We start from the raw sequence: 14,625 nt of genomic DNA, 5'->3' as shown, positions 1-14,625 counted from the left end.
GGAGGATTTGCAAATGAATGAATGAATGTATCAATGGATGGATGCACTAGGCAAACCCACTTACTTCAATTTGTGGCCCAGGCTTAAAACAGAAAGGCCCTGTGGTTACAGAGAGAATATCGATGTGAGGCCCGGGAAACTGGGTACAGGGGCCACGTGTGCCCCCAGCTTACTGATTGGTTTTGGGAAAATCACTTCCCATCTCTGAACCTCGTACCTGTTGGACTTAGATAATGATCAGTGTCTTCTTACCTCCTGGGTCCTAGAACTTAAAGTTTTAGTAAGAGTCTCTGTGGGTTAGAAGCTAACTCTTTATCTAAGTTACTATAATTGAGACCATATCTTTGAAGTTGTGTGTTGTGGAGTGCCAGTTCTTCAAAGTGTTGTTAAGTCTTCTGCAAAAAGAGAATGATAGAGCTTGAAAATGGCTGAGGAAACAAAGTTAAGGATATGCCTTTGTTGCAAGTCTTTTTGGTTCACTTGATTTGAAAATGGACATTGTGATACCTCAAGCGAGACACACCATACCTGAAATTGCATTAGTTAATATCCTATGGGACAAATGATCTGTAGAACTCATGCTGGGAAAGTTCTGTGCTGGGTGTGTAAGGAAATCCTTCCACTGCCAAGATTCTAGGAATTCCAGGCTTTGACCCAGACTGGGTTATAATCTCCTTGTAAAGGAAGCTGTTCATAGTGGAGTAAGTTAGGATTTCTTTGTGGTATCAGAGGGGTCAGGAAAGGGGAATTAGGACTCTGAGCTGGTTGTACTGGGGATCTAGCTATGAGCTATTGCTCTATAGTGATCCAGTTAACAGGGATGGGGCATCATGATTTGACGTTGTGACCCTAGAAACCCCCCACTTGCAGGTGGAGTGAGAGATCCAGGGAATATGGTGAGAAGTAACAAGGGACAACTAATAAATATTGAACAGCTATTGCATTCTTCACCTCGTTTACTTCTCACGGATGTAAGTGACTAGTGTTGCTCTGCCTACCATTTTACAGTTGAAGTGACTGAGGCTCAAAGAAGTTCAAAACATGCCCAAGGTCACACAAACAATGGATGGCAAAGCTACAATTTGAACTTGGATCTTTTGGATTCCAAACCTTGAATTCTTCCCATACAACATGGCTATCAGAGCAGAGCACTTGTTTTTGTTTGTTTATTTTATTTTGGTCTTGATTGTTTTAGCCATTGCGCATCTGTCTTACTCCATTGTTTATGAGCCTCATTACTTATATGGAAAACGGGAGTAAGATTTTCTCTGTTTCATTAAAGTTGTCAGGAGAGTAAAATGAACATGTTTTCTTCCTTCCTCATACTTTTCTTTCTCATTTGGTTCTTTAAATGGAGACTCAGTAAAAGAAAAAAAAAGCTGAATATGTCATTTGTTTTTGTGTAACAGTGTCAATCCTAAGCAAGTTAGTGTAAATGTAATTTACAGCTCCCATGACCTCCCATGAATATTGGGAGAATAGATACACATTACTGGTTTTATTAAAATACATAAGTCAAACAGATGGTAATCAAACATAAAAATCACCCTACTCTGTCTTCGAAAGGGTTATAAGTACAAGTAACAAACTTTGTTCTTTTATTTGCATTATAAATAAAATTTATGAGAAAAAATAGTTCAGAGGGGCTAATATTATATATGTTCATTTTTTGCTGTCCCAACTGGTAAAGCTTGTGAATGGGAGAAATCCCTGAGTGCAGAATTCAGGATGGAAGCAAAAACTAACAGAAAGGGAGCAGAAGTGAAAAATCCTTTCTGTTCTGGCAGTATAGCAGTGCGCATTATTGTCCATATCCACCACTGTTTCCCTGGAGAAGGAGATGGCCACCCACTCCAGACCCTTGCCTGGAAAAGTCCATGCGTGGAGGAGTCTGGGTTGGCTACAGTCCATGGGGACTGAGCGACTTCACTTTCACTTTCACTTTTCACCATTGTTTAGGGCAGAATTGAAGTAGGCTAGATATCACAGTGACCTGGACCTCATTTAAACCCTTCTCTTCATTCTTTGTGCAAACACATGAGTGCCTCCCTCCTTTATGAAGTAATGCCTGATTAAATCTCCCCGTATTTTTTTCAGCCTCAGGAGGATCTTGTGTCCCAATTAAGGATTATCACAGAAAACAATTCACTCTGCAATGACAGAATGTCTTTCCTGAACAGACACATTTATTATAATACTTAATAGAAGTCCTCACGGGCAAGGACCAACACACTTGGTCTTTGTGTGACCAAGGTGTGGTGTGGTGCTGAGTATATAGTAATGTTGGAAAGGATAACAACCAGCATTCCTGGATGCTTAAAATTGCCAGACACACTTAACACGGATTAACTCATTTGGTCTTCACAACACCTCTATGAGGTAGGTGTTACTCTAATTTCCATTTTGTAGATGAAGAAACCAAGAAAACATACCATTGAGTGACTCATTTGAGGGAGACCAGAGAGTGGAGGTCAGAATTAAACCTACACAGTGTGGCTCAGAACCCATGTTCTTGGTTATAGTATTGTTTCTGGTTGGGTTCTCTGGAGGCAGATGGGGAGATAAGAGTTCAGGGCCCCTGTGAGAAAGCAAGATGGGGGGAGGGAGAACTCAATTTGGGCAGAGCTGGTGAAGAGTGCTGGAATATATTGCTCATTATAGTTGATCTGACCTGGGCTGGGCTGGCTGGACCTCTATATTTCTGCCTTGCTGGTCTCCAGATAGGGCTTCTCTGGGGAAGGCAGGACCACAGGCAAAGCAGCTCCTTCCAGCTAATGCACTCTGATGTTGCTGGCACCTCCACAGCTGGTCAGAAAGTCCTTCCTTGAAGGCAATCTGGATGACCCATATCCATGCCAGCTATGAATACTAGTTTGCCTCTCGGCAAAAACATAATAAACATTTGCTAAACTAACACAATTTTCATTAATTATAATAACTGTAATAATGGCTGTCACTTCTTAATCGGTAATTACATACCATATAAAGATGGTTATAATTTATTAAGCCATTAATCATCAGCAGAGTACATTGAAGTTAATACTGTATTACATAACCTTATTTTACTAATGATGAAATAGAGATCTACCAATGCTAAATAGCTTGACCAGTGTGATGTAATTAGCTAGTGGGAGAGCTAGGTTCTCTTACATGTCCTTCGGACACTGGAGTCCATACCCCTACCCTCTGCGTTAGTGTGTGTGTGTATATATATATATATATATATATATATATATATATATATATTCCCAACTTGATTGCTGTGAGCTTCTCTACAGCAGATGCCATGGCTCTTTCAGTTGTGTGACTCTCAGCCTGACACACAGAATACATTGAATATACATTTGTTGAATGAATAAGCTGGTCTTCCATAAGAAATCGTGATCTTTATGGAAACTGGAAAAATAATTTAAATATTAATTTAATTACTCTAATTAGAAGCAACTGAGTTTTTAATAAGACATAGTAAAACCATAAATCTTTGCTTATTTAACAAGTCTTGTCAAGGCTGAGAGTTGTTAGCAGAAACAATGGGAAGAACACACACATGAAACATGCATAAGGGGCTGGCGTGTTGGGTAAATCACTCAGAACGAGTAAGAGGCCACACACTGTCAGGGCAAGAGCACTGGCCTAGAATGAGAAGGTTTTCATTGCAGGCATTTCACTCATGTGCAGTTTGTCGTTGACAAGTTGCTTCAATACTTCCGTCTGAAATGAGGAAACTGTAGAAGATGATACTTGAGTTTCATTTGATGTTTCTGTTAAAAGAAAGAAAGAAAAGCAAGCCCTGACATTCTGTGAAGGAACAGAGAGCGGACTGGTTGGCTGGTAGATACAGTAGGAAGATTTTGGCTGACTATGATAAAGGACAGAGAAAGTATTTCTCCTCAACTACAAGTGCTCAGGCAGAAGCTGACTATAGTCAAGGGTGCTCTGGGTGGGCCCTCTATGTGGGGCCAAAGGCTGGATGAGCTGACTACAAAGGTCAACCAAACCTAAGAGCTTGAAAACATAAAAGGCAAGAATTAAATCAGATTTTACAGAAGTGTGAGAAAGAAGAGTGATAAACTGTACTGAACAATGCCTAGAATATAGTAGCTGCTCAGGGAACATTTGTTGAATAAATGAATATTCAAATCCAGTTAATAATGATCATTGCTTCAAATCATTGTTAAATATAATTGATACATACAGTCCTGGATAGTTTGAGATTAAAATGAGAACATCAATGTGAAGGTGTTTGGCAAATTTTTAATGTTATTGTTTGGGTTCCCTAAGAAAAAGAACCCAGTAATAAGAAAAGAGTGAATAAAAATTGAGTACATGTAATTGGTCCTAAGTAGGTGGTGGTCATGGCAACCGTTTCTACTAAAGAATGAGGATTTTCCTGAGGATAAAGGGGCTCGGGCAGAGGAAAGAGTATTTCAAAAGGACTGAATGGGACACAGCTGAGTATTCTCTGGGAAGCAAAATTATTTTTGCTTGCTACTGGGAAAAGGAATTGAATGAAGCTAGAAATGCCTGATCATGAAGGTCTTATGAGCCAGACATGAGGTGTTTGGACAAGTTTAAATATATTGAACAAATGCACAGCATCTCTAAAACTACGTACGGAAACAACAAAGTTTAACTCAATAAAAGACAAAGAGAGTGAAAGATCCCAACGATGAAAGTCCCCTGAAGAACAAAAGCTCAGGCATGAAGATGCAGAAAAAAATCTAATCCTAAAAGAAATGTGCATTTTTCTTCTTTTTTCCCCTTTTTTCTTTTCCTTTGTTCTTTCTCTTCCTCCCTTCCTCCTACCCTCCTCCCAAACTCTGTGTCTCTTTCTTTCTTTCAACAACATCAAACATATGTGAGGGGCTACAGGTGATCGATTTTAACCTGACCCTCTACTTCCTCTTGGAGATTTCTTGCCAGTTAATGCCTTTGCAATTTGTATGACAGAAGCGCTTGTAGTTAAAGCTGAAGTTCAGAGGCAGGTTGATGTGCATGTAGTGCATGCCAAAATAAACATCTCAGACAGGATCTCAGATGATTTTTAGGGGTTATGCTTGAATGACAAGGACCACTGACAATCAGTAGCACTTTATTGATAAAATTCCCATCCCAGTGCTGAAACATTGAGCTCCTTACAGTTTTCAAGCTGCCATGCTGGTTCATACTTCTGTGCTTTTGCATATACCCCTCCCTTTGGATCAAATGCCCCACAAATTCCGCCAGCCCCTCTTCACTGCCCACCTGCCCCACCCAGCTAGATAGCAACAACATTATATTTTATCTAGCTTAAGTTCTCCATAGCACCCTGTACTTATCTTAGTGTTGTCCTGAGCCCAGTGCATCTCAATCTTCAACATGCATAGGAATACCTTAGAACCTTGTGAAAGTGCTGCTGCTGCCTTAATAGGTCTGAGTGGGGAATAAGAATCAGCATTTTTAAAAAAATCTCTCAGATGGTGATGCTGCTGCTGGTCCATGGACCACACTTGGAATGACAAGATCTTAGCTCATCCTATTGCAATAATCAGTTTATTTGTCCTTTGAGGTTACTGAGACCAAGACATTTTAAAAATTTTTATTTTTATTGAGGTATAGCTGATTTACAATGTTGAGTTAATTTCTGCTGTACAGAAAAGTGAATCAGTTACACACGTAAATGCATCCTTTTTATATTATTTTCCATTATGGTTTATCCCAAGACACTGAATACAGTTCCCTAGGCTATACAGAGAAGCCTGGTGTGCTGTAGTCCATGAGGTCACAAAGAGCTGGACACAACTGAGCAAGAGCAACAACCATGCTATATAGTAGGACCTTGTTGTTTATTCATTCTATACATTGTAGTTTGCATCTACTAACCCCAGCTCCCAACCCTTCCTCCCTCACCCCTCTCTCCTTTTGTAGCCACAAGTTTGATCTCCATGAGACCAAGGGCTTTTTGGATTGCTATTGCCCAATAGTCTGGCACAGAATAAAATACTCAGTAATCTTCTGATGAATGAATGTATTAAGCACCATCTCATCAGTTCATTAAAACAACCTGAATTACTAGAACAATTATTAGTCTTTTTCTAAGGAGGAGGTGAATACTGTGATATGTCATATAATGAACTAAAATGTTCCCAGTCAGAGAGTGATGAAACCAGAGCTCCAGGAAAGTTCTGATAACTCCAAGCTTTGTGCGCTTTTCATTCCACCATTTGCTTTCCAAAACCCAGACTGCAATGTGGGTTAGGTCTGACTAGTGGAGAACTTTAAATTAAAAAAAAAAAATTAATAGAATGCAACTATTCCTAATGCTGTGTTTAAGAGATTGGAATTTTACAATCTTAGTCTTAGAGAACACAGACAATATAGAGTTGCAGGAAATCCTTGGTCTTGAGAGATTTGGACCACACTCCAAACTTTGACGTTCTACACCATTCTCACAGCTGAACAAATATGACATATATAATTGTCAAGCCCACCACTGATTTTATGAATTAATTCCTGGGATTTATGGTGTTTTGCACTCTCTTTTCAAAGCACCTCACAACCGTTAATTATTTAAGCCGCCTTACACCCCTCAGAGGAAGGACAGGGATATTATTCTGCCCTGGGCCTAGGGGGAGAAGGAGGTCAAGAGAGGTGGAATACCAGTGGTTACCAAAGCCAAGGGGAGAAGAGATCAGATTGCACCTGAGTGAACTCAGAGGGCTTTATTATGGAGGAAATCCTGCTGGCAAGACCGGACAAGACTTCTCTTGTGGGTTTTTGAATCAGCGATGAGAGAGCAAAGGCAACTTTTGTCACTTAACAACGATAATAGCTATCACTTATTGAGTACTTACTGTGTAGTAGGTAGTGTGCTATGCCTTTACATTGCTTCATTTAATTTCACAAAGGAGATGTAAATTGGATAATGATGACAATGCATTGAGAATTCATGCCATGCAGGTATTTAACATGTCTTGCCTTTTTAGATCCTCACAGCAACCTCAGAAAGTATGTGATTCCTATATGACAGAAGGGAATTAAAAAATCATAATCACTTTGTCATTGTTGTTCAGTTGCCAAGTGAGGTCCAACTCTTTGCGACCCCATGGACTACAGTATGCCAGGCTTCCTCTCCTTCACTATCTCCTGGAGTTTGCTCAGATTCATGTCCATTGATTCAGTGATGCTATCTAACCACCTCATCCTCCGCTGCCCTTTTCTCCTTTTGCTTCAGTATTTCACAACATCAGGGTCTTTTCCAATGAGTTGGCTCTTTGCATCAGGTGATGAAAGTATTATGTAACAAAACTGAGATTCGAATCTAAGACTTATCTGCCTCCAGAGTTTAGGCTCTCTCCATTTAGTTCTACTGGCATATCATTGCATCCCTCAGAACCTCAGTTTCCCCAGTTGTAAAATGGGACTAATAATAGCTACATAATGAGGTGTAATGAGAATTCTTGATGATAATATCCCTCGTAATTCATAGAGATGTTTTAGCAAGATCATGAGCTTTCAGGCAACAAAGTCCTAAGTCTGAATAGCATCTTAATATTTAAGAACTGTAATATCTTACATTAGTTTTCTGAACCTCAACTTCCTAATTTGTAAAATGGGATGATAATATCTACCTTACAGATTTCAGTGGAGATTAAATGAAAGGATGTTTGTGAAATGCCTACTTCAGGGGCTTGGCACATAGAGGTGTTTACTACAATTGGTTTTCTCCCTTTTCCCCTCCTGTATCCCACTTTCTTCCTGTTAAACTATCTCTCAATGAATAACACCATTGTCTTCTCAAATGTTAAGTAGAATCTTAGAGTTCTTTTATAGACATTCTTATTCTTGTCATTCACATTTAACAACTATCAATCATATTCAATACATTGTATCAAGAATAGAAATTTTTCATCCAGCACTTTCTATAGTCCCATTCTGATGTCAAGTCCCTCCTACTTGTGAGTCTAATTCTTAGTGGCTTATGGTCTAGGAATCCCTGTCGCTTATTTTCTGTGAACCTGGAGGAGGAGGGCTGCTAGACTCTTAAGCCAGGTTCTCAGTATTTTATTGGGGAGTTGTCTTTTATACTCGTTCAAATGAAAAAAGAAAGAACATGTACTTGAGATGCATCATTCTAAGTGTGTATGTTAGTAATAAATACTGTTAGATTGATACAATAGACTCTAACTTTAATTCTCATTCTCTTACTATTAACAGAGTGGCTTTGGGGTTCCACAAGACCAGAGAGTGTGAAATTTTGTCCACCTGTCACTGCTGCAAGTTGTCCAGAAACTTCTAAAACTTGCTTTGTGATTGCCGAAGGAAATGTTGGCCTCATTGCCAGTTTTCAGGTTCTGTTCTCTAAGCCATGACAACCTAGAATTTTTCTCCCTGCAGCATCTGCACCTGACAAGGTGAGCTGAACCCCGTGGTAAGCTGACTGATACATCTGGTGGCTGTTGATGAGACCCTGGGCTGGGAAATGATTAAATTTTTCTCCCCCAAATACTGAAATGTTCCAGGTGAATAGTCCCCATGAGAGTTTTGATTAAGTGATTAAGATCAAGGAAAACCCTTTCACATACTTTGACTTAGAAAAAAATATTGGAGAACTGGGCTTCACTTTTATTCGGAATATCTTTCTGTTCTAAGCAAGTTTTATTCCCATTTCTTCACCATTTAAAAGTAATAACATAGTAATAACTGTGATATTGTTGGCTAAAGTTATACCAGAAACTATTAGAAGCACTTTAAATACATTAATCCATATAATCTTCACAATTAGTCTATGAGGCACACAAAAGTGTTATTATCCTATTATTGATATTCTGATTCTGATGATTGATATTCTGATTTTGAGATTAGGCCACTTTGCATGGATATTTAGAGTTTATGATGGATGTTCTCATGTATGATCATTTTATCACAAGAATCTGCTGGAGTAGTCAAGGGATAATATTATTCCTTCATCATTGGGAGGTTGTGGGATATAACAGCTGAGAGCATGCACTTTGACCTCAGAATTATATGGGTTTGAATTGTGGTTCTGAAATCTGAGCCTAAGTTACTTCATCAGCCAAATGTGTGTTGAAATGTCATGTCATGGGACTTTCATGAGGATTAAATGACTTATTGTAAACAAAGCACATCACACTGCATTGAATAAATATTGACAATTGTTAGCTAGTTTTCCTTCCTTACATTATATATATTTTTATTAATATAAAATTAATTGTATTAATGATCAATAAATAAAATTAATAGTGATTAATAGTATTGCATTTTATTAACATAAAATTGATGATTAATAGTGATATGTTATTCAATTTATATATTATTTTTATATATACTATATATAAAACTTTTCTTTAATCCCTAGTGCCCTGCATTCAGGTGATGGCATGGAAGATAGATTTGAGCTCTATTTGAAAGGATTAGTTGTATAGTTCAACAAATATTTACTTATTTTTATTATTTTTTAACTTTTTATTTTATTTTAAAATTAACTTATTTATTTTAATTGGAGGCTAATTACTTTACAATATTGTGGTGGTTTTTGCCATACATCAACATGAAACAGCCATGGGTGTACACGTGTCCCCCCATCCTGAACCCCCTCCCACCTCCGTCCCCACTCTTGGAGTATGGCTGGTGAACAATGTTGGGATAGTTTCAGGTGTATAGCAGAGAGACTTAGTCATACATACACATGCATCCATTCTGCCCCAAACTCTCCTCCGATCCAGGCTGCCACATACATAAATAATAATATTGAGCACCTCTTCTGAGCTGTCTATTGTGCTAGGAAGGCACTGGGGATACAAAAGTGATGAAGTACGATCCTTTCCTCCAAGTAACACATAGACCTTGAAGAACAGAAGGGAGAGAACATACAACACATTGAGAACCCGCTCTGTGCCAAGCGCTGCACTTTGTACAGATGATCTCACCTGTGGTCTCATTTGAGATGAGGAGATGGAGGACCAAGGAGAGAGAGGGAGAGAGAGATTGACTTACTTTTTCTAGATCATTGCTGTAGAATGACCCATTAATGATCCATTAACAGTAGAATTTTCCAGTAATGAATATATTTCATCTGTGCTTTCCAGTATGGTAGCAACTAGACTACTGGTAATTTGACATGTAGCCAGTGCAACTAAGAAACTAAATATTAAGTTTTATGTCATCTTAGTTAGTTTGCATTTAAATAGTGCCCAGGAACTGGTTGGTACTTCATGGGACAATGCAGCTTTAGGAGATAACACAGCTAGCAAGTGGCAGACTTTGAATTTGAGCCTTGGTCTGTGTGAATCTGAGCCCTAGTTTGGGCTTCCCTGAGGCTTTCCTGGTGGCTCAGATGGTGAAGAATTTGCCTACAATGCAGGAGATGCAGGTTCGATCCCTGGGTCAGGAAGATCCCCTGGAGAAGGTAATGAACACTCACTCCAGTATTCTTGCCTGGAGAAGTTTCAAAGACAGAGGAGCCTGGTGGGCTGCAGTACCTGGAGTCGCAAATACCTGAACAGGACAGAGGAACTAACATTTTCAATTTTCACGTTTTGTGTGATTACAAAGCCAGGCTTCTTTCCATTGTGTGAATAGACACAAAGGGGCTTCTTTGTTCTTTTATAGTCTATTCTCTCACTTGAGCGTGAAAGGGGCCCCTCCCTCTTCCCCCACTGGCACAGGAAGACCAGCCCTGCTGGTGGAAGGCGGCCTGGAGAACACCAGCCCATACTTCCTCTTCTCAGAGAGCTGGAGCAGGGGGTGTGGACACTCATCCTTCTACACTAAAGCCCTGATGGTCAGCGCTAAAACTCATCCTTCCACGCTGAGTGGGATTCCCTTTATTGCAGTTGTAATTCTTGTAGAATTCTAGTGTTACTATTATAGCTGGAAGGCCAACTAGAGCCCCAGGTAAGGAGGACTCTTGAAATCTTTTAGTGAGAAAATAGGAAAAACACTGCTCATTATTAGGGTGAGGCCTTATAATAATATCGTGGGCCAAAGGATTTCAAGTTTTCTTGTTTCCATGTGCAGGATTTCAAAAGCCACATCACCAAGAAAGTGCTTGTTGCCAACTTGAATATATGGATCTGATGACTCAGTTCTTCCCATGGTCCAGGCTGACACAAAGGCTTTAAAATTCTAAAGAGTAGCATTTCTTCTTTGGCCTCTATTATTGCTGTTATTGTTAATATTAAGAAAGCAGTTAGTTTCTATAGGAAAGACTAGATGGGGCAGATTTTAGAGGCAGGGAGATGCATTACCACACAGGCAGAGAATTTGTATGTGAGAGGAGTTATCAATATTTATTGAATGAATAAATAAATCATCCTGTCCAGAAATAAAAAAGCAATATTTATTGTTTCATAACAACTTGGATTATGGGATGAGGCCTGGGGTGGGAGATGGAGATTATATTCCAGGCAGAAGGAAGGCTGAAGGACTAGCATATGCAAAGGCCCTGGAGTTAAAGGGGGCTTGCATTTGGGAAAAACTGATGTATTAGATTAGTGAGTTTGGAGCTTAGGGAGAAGGGGCATGAGGTGATAAAATGTTGAGGAGAGGTCAGATTTGCAAGTCAATTTAGACTACATTAGGGTTTTGGTCTGTAACTCAAGAGCAACAGGAAGAATTTGAAGGGGTTTTAGTAAAGAAGTAGCATCGCTATATTTGTGCTTTTTAAGAGATGTCACTATTGCTGTGTGAGAAACAAACTGGAGGGTGGACTCAAAGAAATTATCTGTAGCTAATGATAGTAGTCCAGGTGAGAGGTTAATCATACTCAGGGTAAAGGATTCCACTCAGGTGGAAAGAAGTGGGCGAATTTGAGAAGTAAAGAGAAAAACAGTTAGGACTTCATGATGATGTGAATGAGGGGATTTGATGAAGAGAGAAATCAAAGCTCATGGTGGGTTCAGGATCATGGCAACTCCTTAAGTTTTAATCATCTCAAGAATGGAAATAATGCGTGTAAAAATGCTATGTAATGTGCTATTTCATTATACATGGAATAGAATGTTTTAATTATTATCTATGCTGTTTTTATACCCAGGATTGAACTCTATACCAATAAGTAATGATCACAGAATCTGTTTCCTAAGAAGATGGTGAGGTCCTTGAGGTCAGAAACTCGATGTCTATGATTGCGTGTCTCTAGTTAGTGTGCTCGGAGAAGGCAATGGCACCCCACTCCAGTACTCTTGCCTGGAAAATCCCATGGATGGAGAAGCCTGGTAGGCTGCAGTCCACTGGGTGGCTAAGAGTCAAACATGACTGAGCAACTTCACTTTCACTCTTCACTTTCATGCACTGGAGAAGGAAATGGCAACCCACTCCAGTGTTCTTGCCTGGAGAATCCCAGGGACGGGGGAGCCTGGTGGGCTGCCGTCTATGGGGTCGCACAGAGTTGAACATGACTGAAGCGACTTAGCAGATTGTGTGCTATTGCGCCCATTACACGCTCATTAGTTTTGCCCTCTATGTTGGTCCTTGACCATCTTGCCTTAAGATACATTCCTCATCCTTCCCTGCTTGTACTTATGTTGCAGGGGGGCTGGCCCTGAGGTCTGTTTCCCAGGCTCCTATGCCAATCACCTAACTTCTGCCTGGGTTTCCCCAATGAGATGTACTGGCGAGAGATTGGAGAGTGGGGAGAAAGGAAAAGCCAGAGTGTTCCCCTTCTCAATGTATGCCTTTTCTCGCAGACTGTGGCTTTATCTCTTCCATGACCCCCAGCTCATGATGATTCCAACTTTAGTCAACTGACCTTGGCTCTTGGACACCTTGCTTTGTCCTTCCAGTTTATAGATGGTAGCAACTAACATGTGGAGTGCCCCCTGGTCATCCATGTAGCTTCTCACTCTTTTTATCTTCTGTGTAACCAATTCCTTATATTAGATTCCTTCTATTTTAGACACTTGGAGTAGTTTTTGTTTAACAGGTTAGATTCAGAGTGATATATAAACACACACAGACCAACTTTCATTAATGATCAGATAGTCTTTGCAACAGAGAAATATTTTCACATAAATAAACTTTGAAACTTTAAAACACATAATAGAAAAGAAAATATCCTGTCAATATAAGCACACTTCAGAATCATCAACAAACTTAGAATGGTCTTCATTGTGATTTAGCAATAACAAAATTAATTGTACTTTTTTCAACTTTATTTTTTCAGCTGACTGAGCTTCAGAGCTGAGATAAATATTGTCACTTAGTGTTCTTTAAATAGTTTTTGGCTAGTTTTAATTTGAAGAAAGAACATTCTTCAGTAGAGACAGGACAGGAATTACCAAAAAATAATATAAACAAGTAACATACTTTGGAAAAACTTACCATTATGTCATAGTATTACATACTATTTTGGCAAATTTATGGATAATTTTAATTTTTTTTTCAGTTTCACTTGGTAATGGTTTGACACAAAACAGTGATATCATTGGCAATGATTCTGTTATGCTGTTTAAAAATTTATTTGGAGTCTTCTCTGTATTTCTTACAATAGACTTTTTTCCAAGATATTATTAGTTGATTTATTGATGTACTTATTGGTTTATGAAAAACATTTATGAAATAACCACTTTAATTTCTTTAAAAAAAACTCAAAATATTTAGATGTAGAATAGTCCTTTGAAGGACCTTCTTTGAACACTATTGAAGCTGTCAATCTATTGAAAAATAATTTATTCAGATGAAATTCACACAATAGAATTAACCATTTTTTTAAGAAACAGAAGCTTTTTATATTATCATTTTTCCAGTTTTTGGCCCTTCCATGTGGCGTGCAAGATCTTAGTTCCCTGCATGTGTCCTCAGTCACTACAGTCCTGTCTGATTTTGTGACCCAATGTACCATAGCCCTCCAGGCTTCTGTGTCCTTGGGATCCTCCAGGCAAGAATACTGGTTGCCATGCCTTTCTTCAGGGGATCTTCCTTACCCAGAAATCTTACCTCATCTCCTGCATTGCAGGCAGACTCTTTACCCCTGAGCCACTGGGGAAGCCCCTTAGTTCCCTGACTAGGGGTCACACCTGTGCCCCCTGCAGCGGAAGCACAGAATCTTAACCACTGGACTGCCAGGGAAGTCCCTAGAATTAACCATTTTAAGGTGAACAATTTAGTGGCATTTAGTATAGTCACAACGTTGAGAATAACCACCTTTATCTATTTCCAAAACATTCCGTCACTCCAAGTAAAACCTCTTACACCTTAAGTGGTTTTCCCCATTCACCCTTCCCTGTCCCCTCCTCAACCCCAAGCAGCCACCAAGCTTCATTCTCTCTATATAAATGTATTTATTCTGGGTATTTCTCATGAGTGGAATAATACAATACGTGATGTTTTAGATTTTTTTTTTTTCACATAGCATGGTGTTTTCAAGTTTCATTCATGTCATAGCATATATCAATATCTCTTTTTTTTCATAGCTGAATAACATTCTATCTGCATCTCAGTTCAGTTCAGTTCAGTTGCTCAGTCATGTCTGACTCTGTGATCCCATGGATTGCAGCATGCCAGGCTTCCCTGTCCTTCATCAACTCCCAGAGCTTACTAAAACTCATGTCCATCGAGTCAGTGATGCCATCCAACCATCTCATCCTCTGTCATCCCCTTCTCCTCCTGTCTTCAATCTTTCCC

General features: G+C 39.3%; 1 long non-coding RNA gene across 3 annotated transcripts in view; it reads left to right on the top strand.

The window, feature by feature from the left end:
* LOC121819402 (uncharacterized) overlaps positions 1-14,625 on the top strand; it is a 112,308-nt gene that overhangs the window by 60,723 nt on the left and 36,960 nt on the right. For 2 of the 3 annotated variants that reach the window (XR_006059630.1, XR_009599266.1), the window contains one exon: positions 8,197-9,246. This is a non-coding gene — a long non-coding RNA (uncharacterized LOC121819402). Of the gene's footprint in view, positions 1-8,196; positions 9,247-14,625 lie in introns of those variants that run through there. The other variant, XR_009599268.1, reaches the window with a different exon arrangement.

Source organism: Ovis aries, chromosome 1 (genome assembly GCF_016772045.2).
Source record: "Ovis aries strain OAR_USU_Benz2616 breed Rambouillet chromosome 1, ARS-UI_Ramb_v3.0, whole genome shotgun sequence".
Classification (NCBI taxonomy): Eukaryota; Metazoa; Chordata; class Mammalia; order Artiodactyla; family Bovidae; genus Ovis; species Ovis aries.
This window is presented reverse-complemented; position numbering and strand designations above follow the sequence as displayed.